The sequence below is a fragment of the Heloderma suspectum genome, chromosome 3, assembly GCF_057233095.1.
Source record: "Heloderma suspectum isolate Gila_16-S chromosome 3, 16-S_ref, whole genome shotgun sequence".
Lineage (NCBI taxonomy): Eukaryota > Metazoa > Chordata > Lepidosauria > Squamata > Helodermatidae > Heloderma > Heloderma suspectum.
The window spans coordinates 320,522,516-320,539,726 of NC_139460.1; positions in this window are offsets into that span (position 1 = coordinate 320,522,516).

A 17,211-nucleotide genomic window follows, 5' to 3' on the forward strand; every position below is an offset into this window, starting at 1 on the left:
CTCTTCACCCCAAGCCCTGGTAATGTCCATCACATCACCCTGGCACTCATAAAGGGCAGGCCTCGTCGATTTTCATTCTGCATGAATTTGTCTCCCGGGAGGCCTCCATCCTATCTGAGGGACCCGGATGTTTCCCAGCTTTGGGGAAAAGAGGCACTTTGCGTTCTCCTGCCTCTCCCTCCCTTCAGTCCATCCTCCAGCTGCAGTGGCGGCAGCAGCACGTCTGGCTCCAGAATGCCAAGTGGAGGAGGTGGGGCTCAGAGCTGCAGCCTCATTCAAGAGATTTTATGAATAAAAATGGGCAACATGCCTGCCTGGCTTTTCAATGGATAGACTCAGGGCTTCAAAGAAAGGCACTTTGCACGCATTCCTGTGCCAACTGCCACAGATGCCGCTCCTGGCAGAGAAACATAAGGACGGCACTGACACACACACGCACAGGGCAAAGACAGACAGACTGAGTCATTCACTGCTGGGCAGAATTGCACACTCTTCCCCCCAGTCATTTGCACAGCCTCCTCAAACTAGCCTCACACTCGTCAGCTACACGCCCACAGCCTTGACCATATTAGAGATATAGCTTTTGGCCATGGTAGCTAAATGAAACCTCCACATCCAGAGGCTATCGCCTCAATGGGCTTCCTGGGATCATCTGGGCAAAACAGGTTCTTGTGCTCTTCTTATGCTCTTCCTGAAGCAGCTGAGACACCCGCAGTGAGGCTCTCTGTTCACGAGCTCTTGCAAACCCACAGCATCGTGGTCCCCTGCAGCAGGTGTGGGCAAGCAAAAGCCACATGTGGCCTGCAGAGTTTCCCTGTCTAGCCTGATGACTTCTCCCCAGGTCTCCTCTCCTTTTCCCTGAATGGTGTGGGGGGATAGTATGTGTGTGTGTGTGAGGGGGGGGGGAAGGTAAAGTGGTTTGTGGCCCCTGACCACTTCTCCCCACACAAGCGAATAAACTCCCCCACCCCTGCCATACTGGAGCCCTTGCTCACCCATGTACATTGCCTTCCCTGCCTTGCCCCAAAGAGTCCTGTGGCACCCGAAGGACTGGCAGATTTATTGTGGCATAAATGTTCACCCAAGAAATGGTTGAGTGTTTTCTGTAACACAGCCGAACACAGCTACCCCTCTGGGATTTGCCTCGCTGATCCCATTTCAACTCCCTTGCACTCAGCAGCTTGCATCTTCCCAAATCCTTGCACATCCCCACTCCATTTCCTCGCACACCTGCCCAAATCTGCAGGCACCCCGCACGCCAGCATTCTGTATGCCAGCCTTCCCCCGTGTGCCCTCCAGACGTTTTGGATCACAGCTCCCAGAACTCCTGATGATTAGCAATGCTGGCTGGGGCTGATGGGAGTGGAGGTCCCAAACATCTGGAAGGCACCAGGTCGGGAAGGCAGCTGAACACCTCCTTGACACAAGCACGGGAGTTTTGCCTTCTCCGCTTTGTTGTCTTTGCCCAGAGGCGCCCAGCTCACTCCTCCACTGGATCCAGCCAGAGGGATGGAGGGTTCGCAGCTATCCCAGCCCAGACTGAGCGATGCCACTGACCTCCTTTCCCCCGCTTCCCGGCTGGAGGGGGCAGGTGGTGATCACGGAGGCTGGCGGCTCCGATGTCGGTGGGGCGCTGCATCCGCTCCGGGTTGCGGTCAGACCGGCCAGAACGCCAAAGGAGCTCTCCAAGGTGCTTGGAGGTGCACCTTGGTGCACCTTGGAGAGCTCCTTTGGCGTTCTGGCCGGTTCTCTCCTTCAGAGTTCTGACCGGTTCTGTCCGCAGCCCGGAGCGGGCGCCCCGCCCCGCTGACATCGGAGCCGCCAGCCTCCGCTGCTGGCGACAGGGGGCTGCTCTCGCTCTCGCCCTTTGCGGCGGCGACCACGGGGAAGCGGGAGCGCCGCGCTGCAGGCAGCCCCGCCGGCGGACTTTCGCGAGGCGGCCCGGCAGACGGAGCGGCGGCGCGGCGAGGAGCTGGCCGCGGCGCGGCGCATTCACCCGGCCCCGTTTGCGCCCAAGGCGGCAGCTCGGCAGAGCTCCGCCGCTGCCTCACCCTGGCTGCGGGAGAGATGGGGAGCGGCGGGAGGAGCAGCCTCGGCCGCGCTCGTGGCTCCGGGAGCGCCCCTGGCCTGCTGCCTCTGCGACATCAACGACCCTGTGCGGGCAGAAGAATCGCAGAACGAGGAAAGAGCCAGCACGTTACGCGGCCCGGCCCGGCCCGGCCCTAGTCCTAGTCTCCAGTCACCACGGAGGGTCTTTGCCAGCCAAGATGCAGCAGGGAGAGTGATTTTTCGAGGGGTGGGGTGGCGGGGCTGGGAGGGGAGGGGAGGGGAGGGGAGGGTTAGCAGCGCCCTGCCCGCCGAAACAATCCCATCCTCATTTGCAGCTTGGGAGGGAGGGAACTCCCTTACCGGAGAAAAAGGCCAGGAGGGTCCCCATCACTGTCCTAGCGCATAATGACATCTACCTAGAACTGCCCCCTTCACTGAAAACTTCAAAAGGGAAAGGTTTCCCTCACCGCCTGAACAACTCATAAGAAGGGGGCAGATTGTCCCAGTGCACCATGGCTTCATTTAAGATGCGACTTTATTTATTTGCTTATATAGCACCAGCAATGTAGTCTTGTTTTAGAGCTCAGAGGGACAAGCCTCTGCCCCAAGGAGCTTAGGAGCGAAAATCTGACACAGGGAAAACAACAGAACATAGGATCATATGAAGCTGCTGCCTCATGAGGGAGACCACTGGTCCATCTAACCCAGTATTGTCAGCACTGACAGGCAGCGAGCCAGCAAGCCTGGGTTTCAAGCAGGAATTTTTCCAGCCTTACCTGGAGATGCTGAGATTGAACCTGGAACCTTCTGTAAGCAAAGCGGGGGTTCGACCACTGAGCTACAGCACCTCCCCTGAAGAAGGGGAGTGATGGGGATGCTCACAGGCGTGTAAACAGGAATAGAATATTGTGATTGCTTCAGTTATATGAACTTAGGCCTAGTCACAGTAGGGCAGCCTTTCCCTACCTGGTGCCCTCCACTGGCCATGCTGTCTGGGGATGATGGGAGCTGTAGTCCAACACACCTAGAGGGCACCAGGTTAGGGAAGGCTGTAATAGGGTATGGGAATTAGAGGTTTGTGCCAAAGGCCTTCAAGGAAAAGGTAGATTTTGAGGAAGGAAGAGAGACGGGGGCCAACACACAGGTGACCTGGAAGCCAGTTCCAAGAATACAGTGCAAAGCCTTTATGTAAGACTTTCCCATGATTTCTCTGCTCACATCCCTTTGGTTTTTAGGATTTGGGACTAGGTCTTCAGACAGTTTGGGCAGTCATGGGGACACTGCTTTACTTATTATGCACTGTGATTTGTTTATATTTTTGGTGCTTCAATAATACCCTGTGCTTTATATTCCTTTACTTCATTTGGCCTGCGTGACCATGTAGGATAGTCCACTCCCGTTTTACAGAGGGGAAAACCTGAGGTTGAGGTGGGCTTACCTAAGGCCATTCAGTGAGCTGGTGGCCAAGCAGTGGCTGGATCCCAAATCAACACTCTGGTACTGTAGTGATGGCTGCACAAGGGGCCAACGGGTCTTGTACAACATGGGTGGGCAGAAGGTAGATTGGGATCTACTAATAGATTGCCATGTGATCTCAGCAAGGGCTTCTGGCTTTCAGTTGTCTAACAGCAACAACTAAAAATCCCCCCCCCCCCGTTGCTGAAAAAGAATGCCTGGGGGAAAACCAGGAGTGGATTTTTATGTGAAAGGACTTGTGGGCTTGGTTCTGGTACAAATCAGTAATTCCTGGGATGAGCATGTGATCAGAGGCAGCCTGTCCCTTAATTCTTAGTGTATATTCACCTATCTCAGTGACTATTTTCCACCAGGCTTTGGTTGATGATCTTCTGGGTTTCAGTAAAATACCAAGTAGACCTTGGAAGCCTCACATCTGCCTGTCCCTGCTGTACAAAACATAGTCAAGCTCCTTGACTATTGGGGCTTAACAGCTGCCTTTGGATGGCAAGACTGGGGTGTAGGAGGGAGCTAGAGTTGGATGGATGAGTAGTAGAGATGGAGTAGAGGAGAGCTAGGTAATGGCCAAATGATAGATAAGGTAAGGTGGAGGTCCAGGAAAGGCTGGAGCTCTTGAGAAGAAGCACAGAGAAAGACAAGAAAGTGGCTTGGAGATCAGAGGAGAGAAGGCTGATCCACTGAATAGAGAGCCACTTGGTAGAAGTCACAGAGGCAGAAGTGGGAGATAGAGACAGCAGCCACTAATAGCAGAGAAGCCTGGATGAAGCAGAGAGGTCAGCAAAACAAGGTGAGACATCAAGACAAATTTCCAGGTGTAATGACATAAATAAGTCACCACTCAGATCAAATGATACATTTTGCTGCAATCAGACCATGCAGTCAGGCACAACTCATCAGGTATTGAGCAATCAAGTGATGACAAAGCAAATGACAAACATGCATGTGTGGGGGTGGCGGCACTGCATTTGCTCACCATTTGTCCCTTATTCCTGTTGCCCTCACTACTGCCTGTCTTCTCTCTGTATGCTTGTTATCTTTGTCTCTCTCCCTAATATTGTTTCTGCTACTGGCAGAATTTAGATCAGCCTTCCCCAGCCTGGTGTGTTCTAGATGTATTGGACTACAGATCCCAGCATCCCCACTCTGGGGAAGGTAGGAGCTGTAGTCCAAGGCATTTGAAGGAAGCTGGGTAGGAAAAAGCTGATTTAGTTTGTATCTTCTTTGGAGTAGCATTGTTGTTTGCCTATGTTATGCTGTAATGCCATTAAGGTTACGTTCATGTATGAATGAATGAATGATCAGTCCTCAGTGAGAGTGGAATATGAAACAGGCTAAAAATGAAGAGTAGAGGTTTGTTGTTTATGATGAGACCATGAACCTGCTGGACCTCACTCATGCTGATTTCTGTTGCATTTGTTATACGAGTGGTTTACAGAGCCCCCAAGTAGCCTGTTAAATCCACAGACGTGGCAGAAAAGCAGCGTTGCGGATCACAGGCACTGTAGGATGACAACTCACTCTATTCGTGTGGGCGATAATGGGCTCCCCATTTTGATCACTGTCAGCGGTGCAGGAAAAGGATCCCTTATCGCCGTTATACACAGCTCATTCTGCGTCAAGGTGATGCAGATGTTAATTACGTTTCCCTTAAAATCCAGCAGAGGCATTGGCGGCAACACCAGGGGAAAATGAATGAAGCTTTCTCCCCTCCAGCCCCCCCCCCGCCCCTGCCGGGAACTATTGAGAAAAAAAATGATAGAAAGGGAAAGATATATATTTGTGTGTGGTTTCTTCTCAAATTTAACAAAAAATATACATACCTGAAGTTCTGAGAAATGTTTTATTTCATGTATTTTATTTAAATAAAATAAAATGTTGTTTTTAGTGGGAGAATGGCTTTACAGACGCTCACAGACAGTCCCTGCGCACATATTGAGAATCTGGTGGCATCTCCTAACATTATGGAACATCAAGAAACATTCCCTAAATAAAGAATATAAACAGAGAATAGACGTTGTCAATTGCAGAGCTGCCAATCACAGTGGCATGGAGCACAAGTTCCAAGCAAAACGATATGGCGTAGGTGTGTCTGTCCGTGTGTGTTTTAGAAGCAATTGCCAATACCCTTTATTTGCCACTTTTGCCAAATGCTTCTGGAGCGGTGGTTGCATTCAGTATGACCTTCACTAGGCATTAGTGAGGATGTTACCACTCATCTCCCTTCATCTTCCCAACGGTCCCACCACCTGAATCGGAAGGAGGGATTGGCATGCAGCTGTTTATTCATTCTCTGCCAATGTAGCATTTTGAGACTCAAGTTATTAATGGGATGTTCTTCCTCACAGCAGCACTGCAAGCAAAGGGAAGAAGGATTTCCGCTCTTCCCACCCCCGCCCTGCTTCAGCAGAGAAGCGATGCAGCAGGAAAGCACTGCCCAGGGAATCTGAGCTGGAGGGAAGCATCCATATACAGGTGCAATCCTATGCATGTTAAGACAGAAATAAGTCCTGCAACTCCCAGCATCCTCCAGCCAGCCGTGGCTTTTCAAAGCATACAAAGTCTGCAGCAACATGTGGCCCAGGGACCACATACGCCATCCCCTCCAGGCCATGAGTGTGGCTCCCGCCACCCCTGCTGCCACCCCCCCCCACTGCTGAAATTCGGTGGTGTGGCAGCAAAACATTTGGCAGTTTGCTGCTGAAGTGTGGCATCAAACCACTCCAGAGACTCAAAAGTGCGAAATGTAGCTTGCTTTCAAGTAAAATGTGGCTCTTTTGCGTCTCTGTAGGGTTCCCCCCCCCCCGCCGTGGCTGGTGATGCAGGACTGTGGCCCCTGGGGTAGTCCAGGGGATGGAAATTGGTCCCAGAACACCCACAGTTGCTCACCCCTGGACTGAGGAGGGGTGGCTCTGACCACATTGTAAGCCACTGAATCTGGCTTGCAACATGGATAGCATTGCATCCCTGACCATTTCCATTTGAGTGTGCGCGTTAATATACTGGCTTGTATTCTGGATGCACAAACCCACATCCCTGGATGCTACTAGAAGGGGCAACAGAATTCCTACAGCCCAATTTTTTTTCACCCATCAGTAGTTGGGCTTGCTCTGCGCTGGACTGCTGTCCTCTATTATGAAATAAATGGCATCTCCTGCATCTTGACTGCGAGATGTACAAATGTCAGTCTTTAAAGACTTTCATAGACTGGGACTGCACATGTACCAAACTCCAGCTTTTAGTACAGGGAATGTACAGGTGTGACATTCCACCACCACCACCCTCCAGCCTTTAATAAAGGGAGGAGGAACCACTGCCCCCCGCTCCCGAGTTGTCCATCTGGCCTGCAAACTTCTTTTGCTGTTCCTCCAGTTTCTGAGTCACTCTGTGTGACTTCATGGACCTTTCTGGTCATTCTCCAACCTCACACCTCCATTAATGAGGGCATGAACAATACAATGATGCTTGGGCCTCAGTCACTATGTTCAGGAGCCTTGGGCTCTTGAACTCCAAGGTGACCTGTCTGCACCCCCTCAAAAGCCTTTTGCCAGCAAGCAAAGGCCTTCCTATTCAGACAGTTCTTTGGCTTGTCAGGATGATTATGTTCTCCTGCTGCCAACTGATCATTTTTTATTTTAATTGGTGGTGGTTTTTAACCTACTCATATGTTTTTGAGACAGCTGTTTTAAAATCTGTTATGTTGTAATTGCAGGTTTTATTGTTGCTAGCGGCCTTGGCCTCTTAGTGTGGTGAACTTTGGCCATTCTTGGTCAGCTGGTGAGCTACTAGCTTTCCACCTGCAGGTAGTGGAGGCTGGTGACTCCAGTGTCAGTGGAGTGATGGATTCGCTCCAGGTTTCAGTCAGAACCAGTCAGAACTGTGAAGGAGCCTGTGGGAAGCTGGTTGGCCACTGCCTGCAGGACTGTTTGAGAGATACAATTGGATCAGCCTTCCCCAAGCTGGTGCTCTCCAGATGATGTTCGACTCCCATCAGCCCGCGATATCTACAGGGCACCAGATTGGGGAAGGTGGAATTAGATAGCCTGTGTAAACCACTTTCAGGAAGAGGGGGATACAAATAGAATAAAGAGCTGATACCTCTTCACGAGAACCTGGATTCAGTGAACCTGGTTGACCAAAACCCCACCAAGAAAGCCAATTCCATGGGAAAGAGCTATGCATAAGAACATCAGAAAAGCCCTGCTAGATCAGAATAAGGGTTCATCTAGTCCGCATTCTGTTTGCACAGTGGCCAACCAGCTGCCCACTGGAAACCCCCAAGCAGGACATAACTGCAGCAGCCACCTCTTGCCCCTGTTCCCCAGCAACTGGCCTGCAATCAGCCCTGCTCTCTTGCTTGTGTCATTCAGAAGTGCATGCCCCATCCCTAGCCATTTCAGAGCAGCTAAGCTACCACAGAGCAGGGGTTACCTTAAAACTGCAGCACAGAGGCTAAGGGCCGACTGGGGAATGCTGGGAGTTGCAGGACTTTTTCTCTCTCTAAACATGCATAGGCTTGCGCCCTAAGAGTATTAGCTATGTGAACTAGGAACTGTCTGAACTCATCATCCATGAGATCACTACGTGGCCTTAGGCAGACTGCTCTCTCTCAGCCTCAGTTTGTCCCATCTTGACCTACCTTACAGGATTGCTGTATGAATTACTGCATATTAAGTGTTTTGAACAATCAAAACATGCTGAGTAAATGTTGGTGTTGACTATTGGCCATGAGGGATAGAAACCTTGTGTTTGTTTGTTTAAGTGAAGCTCTCCGTCTAATCAAAGCTATGGTTTTTCCAGTAGTAAAGTATGGCTGTGAGAGCTGGACTATAAGGAAGGCTGAGCGCCGAAGAATCAATGCTTTCGAACTGTGGTGCTGGAGAAGACTCTAACGAGTCCCCTGGACTGCAAGGAGGTCAAATCAGTCAATCCTAAAGGAAATCAACCCTGAGTGCTCATTGGAAGGACAGATACTGAAGCTGAAATATTTTGGTCACCTAATGCGAAGATAAAACTCTCTGGAAAAGATGCTGATGCTGGGAAAGACTGAAGGCAAAAGGAGAAGGGGACGGCAGAGGATGAGATGGCTAGATAGCATCACTGATGCAATAAATATGGACTTGAGCACACTCCAGGAGAGAGCGCAGGACGGGAAGGCCTGGCATGCTATGGTCCATGGGGTCACGAAGAGTCGGACACGACTGAACAACAACAACAACTATGCAAATTACTGGATTATACTGCATTAGGGACCTACTTTGTGCTCTGCAGGGCAAATGTAGCTATGCCTAGTCCTGGATACCCCACACCTGTGTTTGTGCTGGAAAGGTGTGCTGTAACAAGTCTTTCAAGGGATTGCTCTTTCTCCACCAGCACCGACTCTGCCTGGCTTGACAAATGTAGTACCTCTCAGTGAGTTGTGATGACATTTCCTGCCCTAAACATTCAGGATCTGTGAGTTCTCTCTGTGGCTTGAATGCTGCAGACAGTCTGTGCAGCTTCCTAAAATGTGGGCTGCGCCTTCTGCACATCTCTTCCTGGACTATCACTTTGCCTTGTGAGAAAGGAATGAGGCCAGGAGGAGGAAGAAGATGGGCTCGTGATGGAGTTCAGCATTTGAAAGAATTGCTCAGGAGATGGAGAAGATTCAGATCTGAATTGTTCACTCATTGTCACAACAATGACAATCACCACACATCAAAAAGGATATTGCAGAGCTGGAAAAGGTGCAGAAAGGGGCAGCCGACATGATGGAGGGGCTGGCTGGGGCAGCTCTTCTGTGAGGAATCGTTACAATGTTTGGTGCTGCTTAGCTTAGAAAAAAGGCGCGGAAGGGGAAACTTGAAATGGGGGTACAAAATTGTGCAAGGTGCGGAGAAAGTAGGTGAGACATTTTTCTCCCTCTCTCGTAATACTAGAATCCAACGGGGTCATCCCAAGAAGCTGGATGGTGGGAGATTCAGGAGAGATAAAAAAGAAGTACTTCTTCACATAGTGCATAGTTAAACTATGGAACTCACTTCCACAAGACGTAGAGATGGCCACCAATTTGGATGGCTTTCGAAGGGGGTTGGACAAATGCATGGAGGAGAAGGCTATCAATGGCTGCTAGTCCTGATGACTATGTGCTACCTCCAGGATGCCCTTATATACTAGTTGCTGGGGAACATGGGCAGGAGGCTGCTGTTGCAGTTGTGTCCTGCTTGAGGGGTTCCCGTGGGCAGCTGGTTGGCCACTGTGTGAACAGAAGGCTGGACTAGATGGATCCTAGGTCTGATCCAGCTGGGCTTGTCTTATTTAACAACAACAGGGTTGTCACAGTGCCTGTTGCTGTAACTTCATTGCCTGCCTGCATAGCCAACTCCAGAGGGAGTCAGGGTAGGACGTTTGCTAACAGTGCTGGAATTACAAGGGGGCCCCATTGCCTCTTGCACCAGCCACACAGCCCCAACAGAACTGTCATTCTCACTCTGAACAAAAGACCCAAGGTGGCCAAAGGCAGTGAGAAAGAATTCTCAGTTTGCACACCCATCTTTCAGGAGAAGGGGGCACACTGGGTCACCTTGCCTAAAGGCCCTCCAAAATCCTGGGGCCAGCATTGCCTATGACTCTGCATTCAGTATTGTTACATGCTCCCCACTTCCAAGTGATGAAACGTTCCAGGGGTTTGACTTCCCTTGTGGAGGAGAAGTTACTGGAGATTTATAATATTTCATTTATTTACAAATATACAAGGAGAACATGAGCTTTTCTACACAAAACATTTATAGTGCATTCATGATTCCTTACTCATGGTTGTTTTGGGGTTCTTTAGACATCAGTGATCCTCTAGTTACCCTTCTGTTTTTTCAGAGCACTTTCCCCAGGTTTTTTAGAATAGGGGAAATGGAGTATTATATCTGAAAGCGAAATAAAAGCTATCTTCCTGCTAGTGTAATTGAGATATTCCACTACAGCACAGTGCCATCTAGAGGTTATGTAGGTAAAAATCAGGAAAGGAAAAGCTCTTTGTGTAGAGCTTGGATTTCAATTCTGAAGTGAAACTGACAGTAGATACAGCAATTAACAGCCTCGTGTAGAAAAGCTCCACAAGCAGAGGCACACACACATACAACCCTACTAGGCAGCAGATCCACAAGCCCAAATCAGATCCCTAAAGAGGAGTAGCTGCACCCCAAGATGCCTTCTAGCCTACAGCTCGGAGTTCCTCCTCTGTCTCTTGAAAAACTGCAATTTCTTCCCACAGACAGACCCTAGACCAGCCCCCATGAAATGCATCACCTTCCCTAGCCTCCTCCCTTGAGAAGACACCACCCATCATGAGCAATTAGTCAGCCATCTCCCTAGCAAAAGGATGGTGTGGCCAGGAATGGCTGGCCATAGCAGGTTACATGTGGCGGGCTAAGGCAGCACTGCCTCTTCTAGCAAACAAAAGGGCCACAGAGAAGAACAAATGACAAGGCTCAAATGCTCTCACATTCATGAAGCTGGAACCTGCATGAGCCCAACTGCCAGGACTCTGGTGGGATGACCTGAATGTTCTTTTAAAAGCTCCAGATAATGTTGTTAATATATATTGCCATGAACCTACATTTCATTTCATTCCTTGCATTTCCATACCACCCAATAGCCAAAGCTCTCTAGGTAGCTAAACATACATAATATAAAACCAACATACAAAAATATAACAATTTTAAAAAAATGAACAGTAAATCCCAGGACCCATTAAAAACCTTATCATATGCTGTCAAATGCCTGGGAGTAGAGGAAAGTCTTAACCGAGTACCCAAAAGATGACAAGGTTGGTGCCAGACAGGCCTCACTGGGGAGAGGGCCACCATCAAAAAGGCCTTCTTGCCATCCTCTGACCCTCCCTTGGAGGAGGCACTTGGAAGAGGGCCTTAGATGATGTGCATAGCATACAGGTAGGTTCACACTGGAAGTATACAGATAGGCTCATACAAGGTCCTTGACAAAGTAATGCAACCCACCCACGCTTTCGCCCACAAGGCGTGTACAAGCTGTATATTAACTGTGAAGGAGAGGAAGGCAAAAGCTACTAGGAGGGAAAGAATGGGAAGAGCTCCAGTAAGTTGGGATGAATGAAATGGAATTACACCTGCTATGGGGTTTCTTCCAATCCCCACTGGATTTCAAATAATTTCTCTCATTCAGTGTTCCCCAACCTGGTGACCTCCAGGTATGTTGGACTACAACTCCCATCATTTCTAGCCAGCATGCTGGAACACACCTGGAGGATGCCAGGTAGGGAAAGTCTGCCCTGCCTTAATCTTTCTTTAAATATCAAAACAGAAGCAAAAGAAAAAAGAACTGTTGCTCACTTTTTGAACCTTTCCCGTATGACCTGTCCTATGATGGTCCTACTTGGGGCTTTCATATGCGTCTTTTCTCTTTTGGAAGTGACACATGGGGCAAACTGACGCAAGATGCCAAAGACAATGTTGCCAGCATCAAATAGGAGGGCGCTACAGTCTTCTTGAGCCTTGGACATGATGTTTCTGTTAACACAAGCCAAATGGCACTGACCTTTAAGGCCACAGCATCACATCTTTTGAGTCATATTCCGAACATGGTGAGACCAGCAGCGCTGGAATTTTTCTGTCCCAATTAACTGCTCCAAATGCCACTCAGATACCCAGTCAGGATCCACAATGGGGAAGAAATCTCACATGTACATCTGTTTTCATACTCAAAGCAATACAATGAATCAACACTCCTTTGCCCATTAAAAACATTTATGCCATCCTTCATAGCAGTAAGTGGTCACCGCCGAATAAAAGCAAAACCACAGAGCTAAAAGGTGTTTGGTAGGAGGCTAGGAGAAAACTCTCTTTCCATTCTTTGCCACAGGTGACTATGGGCTTCTTCACACGGAGCTTTTCTCCTGCTATTGAGATTACTCACTCACAGAAATTCTCGGGCCCTTTAGATGACGGTAACCTCCAGGGCGTCTCCTGCACTAGATGACCTTTATTCCATTTTTAAACAGATCAGAGATAATGAACTGTCAAATTACCCTGCTTGAGTTCCCTCTGTGGAAAGAAGGAGGGGGAAGGGGAGGGGGGAAAGGAAGCGTGTGTAAAGGGAGTCGGTAGTGATCCTGCATTTAAAATGGAAGCAGAAAGCCCCCTCTTAAATGCAGGATTTTAGGCTGGTGTAGAGATGCTCCTAGAGGTTGGATTTGGTTGGGTTGTAGGCATGTCTATTTCCCCCAGCTTTTCTGCTCTGAAGATGTGGGTCAAGCAATAGATGGTCCTAACCCACACTGGGGCAAAAGGAAAGTGGAAGAGTTTCAATTTCAGTGGGAAATGTTGGATGGGATGTAAGTAGGGAAAGGGTCTCACTTGGATGGGAAACAAGGGATGGGATTGTTCAGGGTAGGAGAGGAGTAGTGGGGTGGCGGTCATGGGATCCCTGTTCTTTCCTCACAATGAATTTCCTAAGAATAGCTGTTGTAGTAGCTGAGAACTGTACCATAAAGACTGAGACTGATTTTTGAGTTATGAATTCAGATTTTGCTCCTACCATGAACTAAGTTGCCTTAAGCAAGCCACTTTCTCTTAACCCCCCCCCACACACACACACACACACATGCACACATATTTGCAATATGGGGACAGGAGTTCTAGAAATTCCTGAGATCTGAACACTTGCAAGGGCTATATAATGCTAAGTGGCATTATTAGTTTATTTGCTGCAGTGGACAAGAATTCCTACTAGAACTCTTCTGTGTTCCCTCTAGGAACTTCTCAAACACTCAAAAGACAAAAGACGACATGGCACAAGCAAACCTCATCATAGAATCATAGAATAGTAGGGTTGGAAGGGGCCTATAAGACCATCGAGTCCAACCCCCTGCTCAGTGCAGGAATCCAAGTCAGAGCATCCCTGACAGATGGCTGTCCAGCCTCGTCTTGAATGCCTCCAGTGTGGGAGAGCCCACCGCCTCCCTAGGTCATTGGGTCCATTGTCGCATTGCTCTAACAGTCAGGACGTTTTTCCTGATGTTCAGCCAGAATCTGGCTTCCTGGAACTTCAGCCCATTACTCTATGTCCTGCATTCTGGGATGATCGAGAAGAGGTGCTGGCCTTCCTCTCTGTGACAACCCTTCAAGTACTTGAAGAGTGCTATCCTATCTCCCCTCAATCTTCTCTTCTCTGGTACTGGTACTTCCCGGGATTTGGAAGCTATGCTTCTATTAATGCAGCCCAAAAGAGTATTTGCCTTTTTTGCAGCCACATCACATTGTTGGCTCATATTCAGCTTGTGGTCGACAACAATTCCAAGATCCTTCTCGCTTGTAGTGTGGTTGAGCCATGTATCCCCCATCTTGTAACTGTGCATTTGGTTTCTTTTTCCTAGGTGCAGAACTTGGCCTTTATCCCTATTAAATGTCATTCTGTTGTTTTCTGCCCAGTGCTCCAGTCTATCAAGATCACTTTGATTTTTGTTTCTGTCTTCCAAAGTATTAGCTATCCTGCCCAATTTTATGTCATCTGCAAATTTGATCAGCATTCCCTGCACCTCCTCCCCCAAGTCATTAATAAAAATGTTGAAGAGCGCTGGGCCCAGGACTGAGCCCTGCGGTACCCCGCTCGTTACCTCTCCCCAGTTTGAGAAGATCCCATTAATAAGCACTCTTTGAGTCTGATTCCGCAGCCAACTGTGGATCCACCAGATCGTTCTTTCATCTAGCCCACTTTGAGCTAGTTTGCTCATCAGAATATCATGGGGCACTTTGTCAAAAGCTTTGCTGAAGTCGAGGTATATGATGTCCACAGCATTCCCACAGTCCACAAGGGAGGTGACCTGATCCAAAAATGAGATCAGATTGGTCTGGCAGGATTTGTTCTTGACAAATCCATGTTGGCTTCGAGTAATCACTGCATTGTTTTCAAGGTGCTTACCGATGGATTGCTTTATCATCTGCTCCAGAATTTTCCCAGGGATAATCACCGAGGAGCACATGGCTTCATGAATAGCAAGCATCAAGATACAAAATGTGCTCCAAGCCCTACTTTGCCTGAAAAGGCCCAATACATCGATCACATTTGCAACCCATATTTCCATCAAAGCGCTCAAGGTCGCATACTTGGGTCTACTAAATTCCATCCTCACAATAACCCTGCAGGGTAGATTTGGTTGAGGGACAGCTGCCCACAGCCACCTAGTGTGTTTTATAGGGACTTGAATCCAGGCCTTTTTTATCCAAGTCCAACACTCTGTGTACAGCACCAATGCAGGAAAGTGTTGAAAGCAGGATTTCAGCCCGAGGACTGAATTCAGTTTTGGAGAAGCTTTTGGGGGCCACAGTCTCACAGGCCATGTTGGGCAGGGGACAAAGGGGGCCAAAATAGCAAAAGCATCCACACTTTAGCATAAGCCTCTTACTGCCAGCAACTTGGGCTCAGCAGAGGCATGTCAACCTTTTAGAAATGCCACTACGCCAAAGCCAGGAAACCACCAAACAACCCGCCTTGGAGGAGTATTTGGGGAACACCAGCAGGCTGGGTAGAGACCTAAGTAGGCCAGATTTGGCCTGCGGGCCTGAGGTTCGACACCCTTGGTTTAAAGACATTGGTTTAGACACAGACTAAATTACTCGCTCCACTTGGTTCCCATTGAAATCAATGTGTCTTAAGACAGGACTAACTGGCCTCATTGATTTCAATGGGACCCATGTGTATTTATTATTATTAAGGGCACAATCCTATGCATGTTTAGACAGAAAAAAGTCCTACAACTCCGAGCATGCTGGGAACTGTAGGACTTTTTTCTGTCTAAACATGCACAGGATTGCACCCTTAATAGATTTATATACCGCTGTCTGTATTTAAAAATATCTCTAAGCAGTTCACAATTTTTTTTAAAAAAAACATCAAAATACATCATGATATGCATTAAAAGACAATTAAAATACATGATACCAAAACATTTATATAAAACATTAATAAAAACATTAAAACCAATTTAAAACCACTACAACACATAATTGCAGACCAACTGACCAGGCAGTTTGAACTAGTTGAACTAATGTAAGCTGCAGTCCTATGCATGTTTAGACAGAAAAAAGTCCTACAATGCCCTGGACTTTTTTGTGTCTAAACATGCATAGGACTGCATCTTTTGTCTGTATCCAGGCTGTTTACATTTGTCTACACCCCTGCAGCCTTTTACCAAAATCTAAGGGTTTCAGGCCTTATCCTCAGAATTTCTTGGTTTCTTACATAGAAATCATTGTGTCAGGGCGAGGTTCGGCTCATGAGCTGCCGTATGGTACATACCTGAGCCAAGGTCTCTTGGGCATGTTCTCTATCCTAGTGTCTTTGGGGTCAGCAACCAGAGTTGGAGAAACTGAACAAATTTGCGCTTCAGATAATGCATTACTGGCCAGTCAACAGCAGAAGGTCCGCCTCTGAGAATCTAGACTAAACCTGACCAATCCAGGGGCTTTGTGCTGCCTGCCAATTGCAGGAATCAATGTTGCACAATCACCTCCCCTCTCCTGCATGAAAATGGTGCTGAGGCCCGAGCATACACAGGTCCACTAAGTTCACTATGCCAGGTCCAAGACTCACTGAGGTGTCTTTCTTTACACAGAACAGTCCCCTAGCTTGGAGAGCTGGCAGAGGAAAGACCTCTGTTTGACGGGGTCTTCTATTTGGAAGGCTGTCCCCTTTGGGTCTGGTTCAAAGTCAAAGAAACATAAGGTGGGAGAGAGCAAGGGCCTTGAAGTTGCCCATCCATAGGTAACACCTGGACAGCACACTGAGCAGACATACAGGTCAATTGGTCAAAGTCTTCCCCACTAGGGTGAAATGTACTGTATTTCTATTAAAGTGATTATTAATTTATTATGATGATTAATCTAGATTATTATAGATTTTTTATTATTATTTTATTATTATTATTATAGATATTATTATTAATCTAGATTATTATAGATTTGCACCTATACATGTAAATTTGCATATGCAAATATTATGTAAATTGATACCCCTCTTTTGTCCTCCATTTTGTTGAATCATTTCCCTTTTTTCTCTTCTTCTTCTTCTTCTTCTTCTTCTGCTGGTGCTGCTGCTGCTGCTGGTGGCAATGTGGCCATGCTATTCCTTCCTTCCTTCCTTCCTTCCTTCCTTCCTTCCTTCCTATATATTTCTAGGCCACTTTTCTACTTTAAAAAAATCCAAAGTGGCTTAGAAAAAAATGAAACCAACTATATTAAACTAGTAGCAAGTATAAACTGTAAGATTTTTTAAAGAAAAAAACCTCTTCAAAACAAGGGGGATTAACAAAAGTTAGGTAAAATCAGCAGAGTGGCAATAACAGACAAACAAACCATGGTAGCATTAAAAGCTACTAAAAGCCTCGTAGAACCAAAAGGTCTTGATGTCTTCTGATGGGTGAAAAGTCCCCTTACCTTGTCAGGGAAGAGCATTCCACAAGCGGAACACCAACCCTAAAAAGGTCCTCTCCCTGGTTGCCTTTCTTGGTGAGGTCCCCAAAGGAGGGCCTCTTATACAGATCTTAAGGTTCAGGCAGGTCCATATGGAAGAAGGCAGCCTGTAAGAACTCATTCAAATTGAAGATGGAGGAGATGTTGGGAGACAGAGACTGGGTTCATACAGCACAATAACCTATACTCAAGGCTGAGTGTGGGTTGTCGT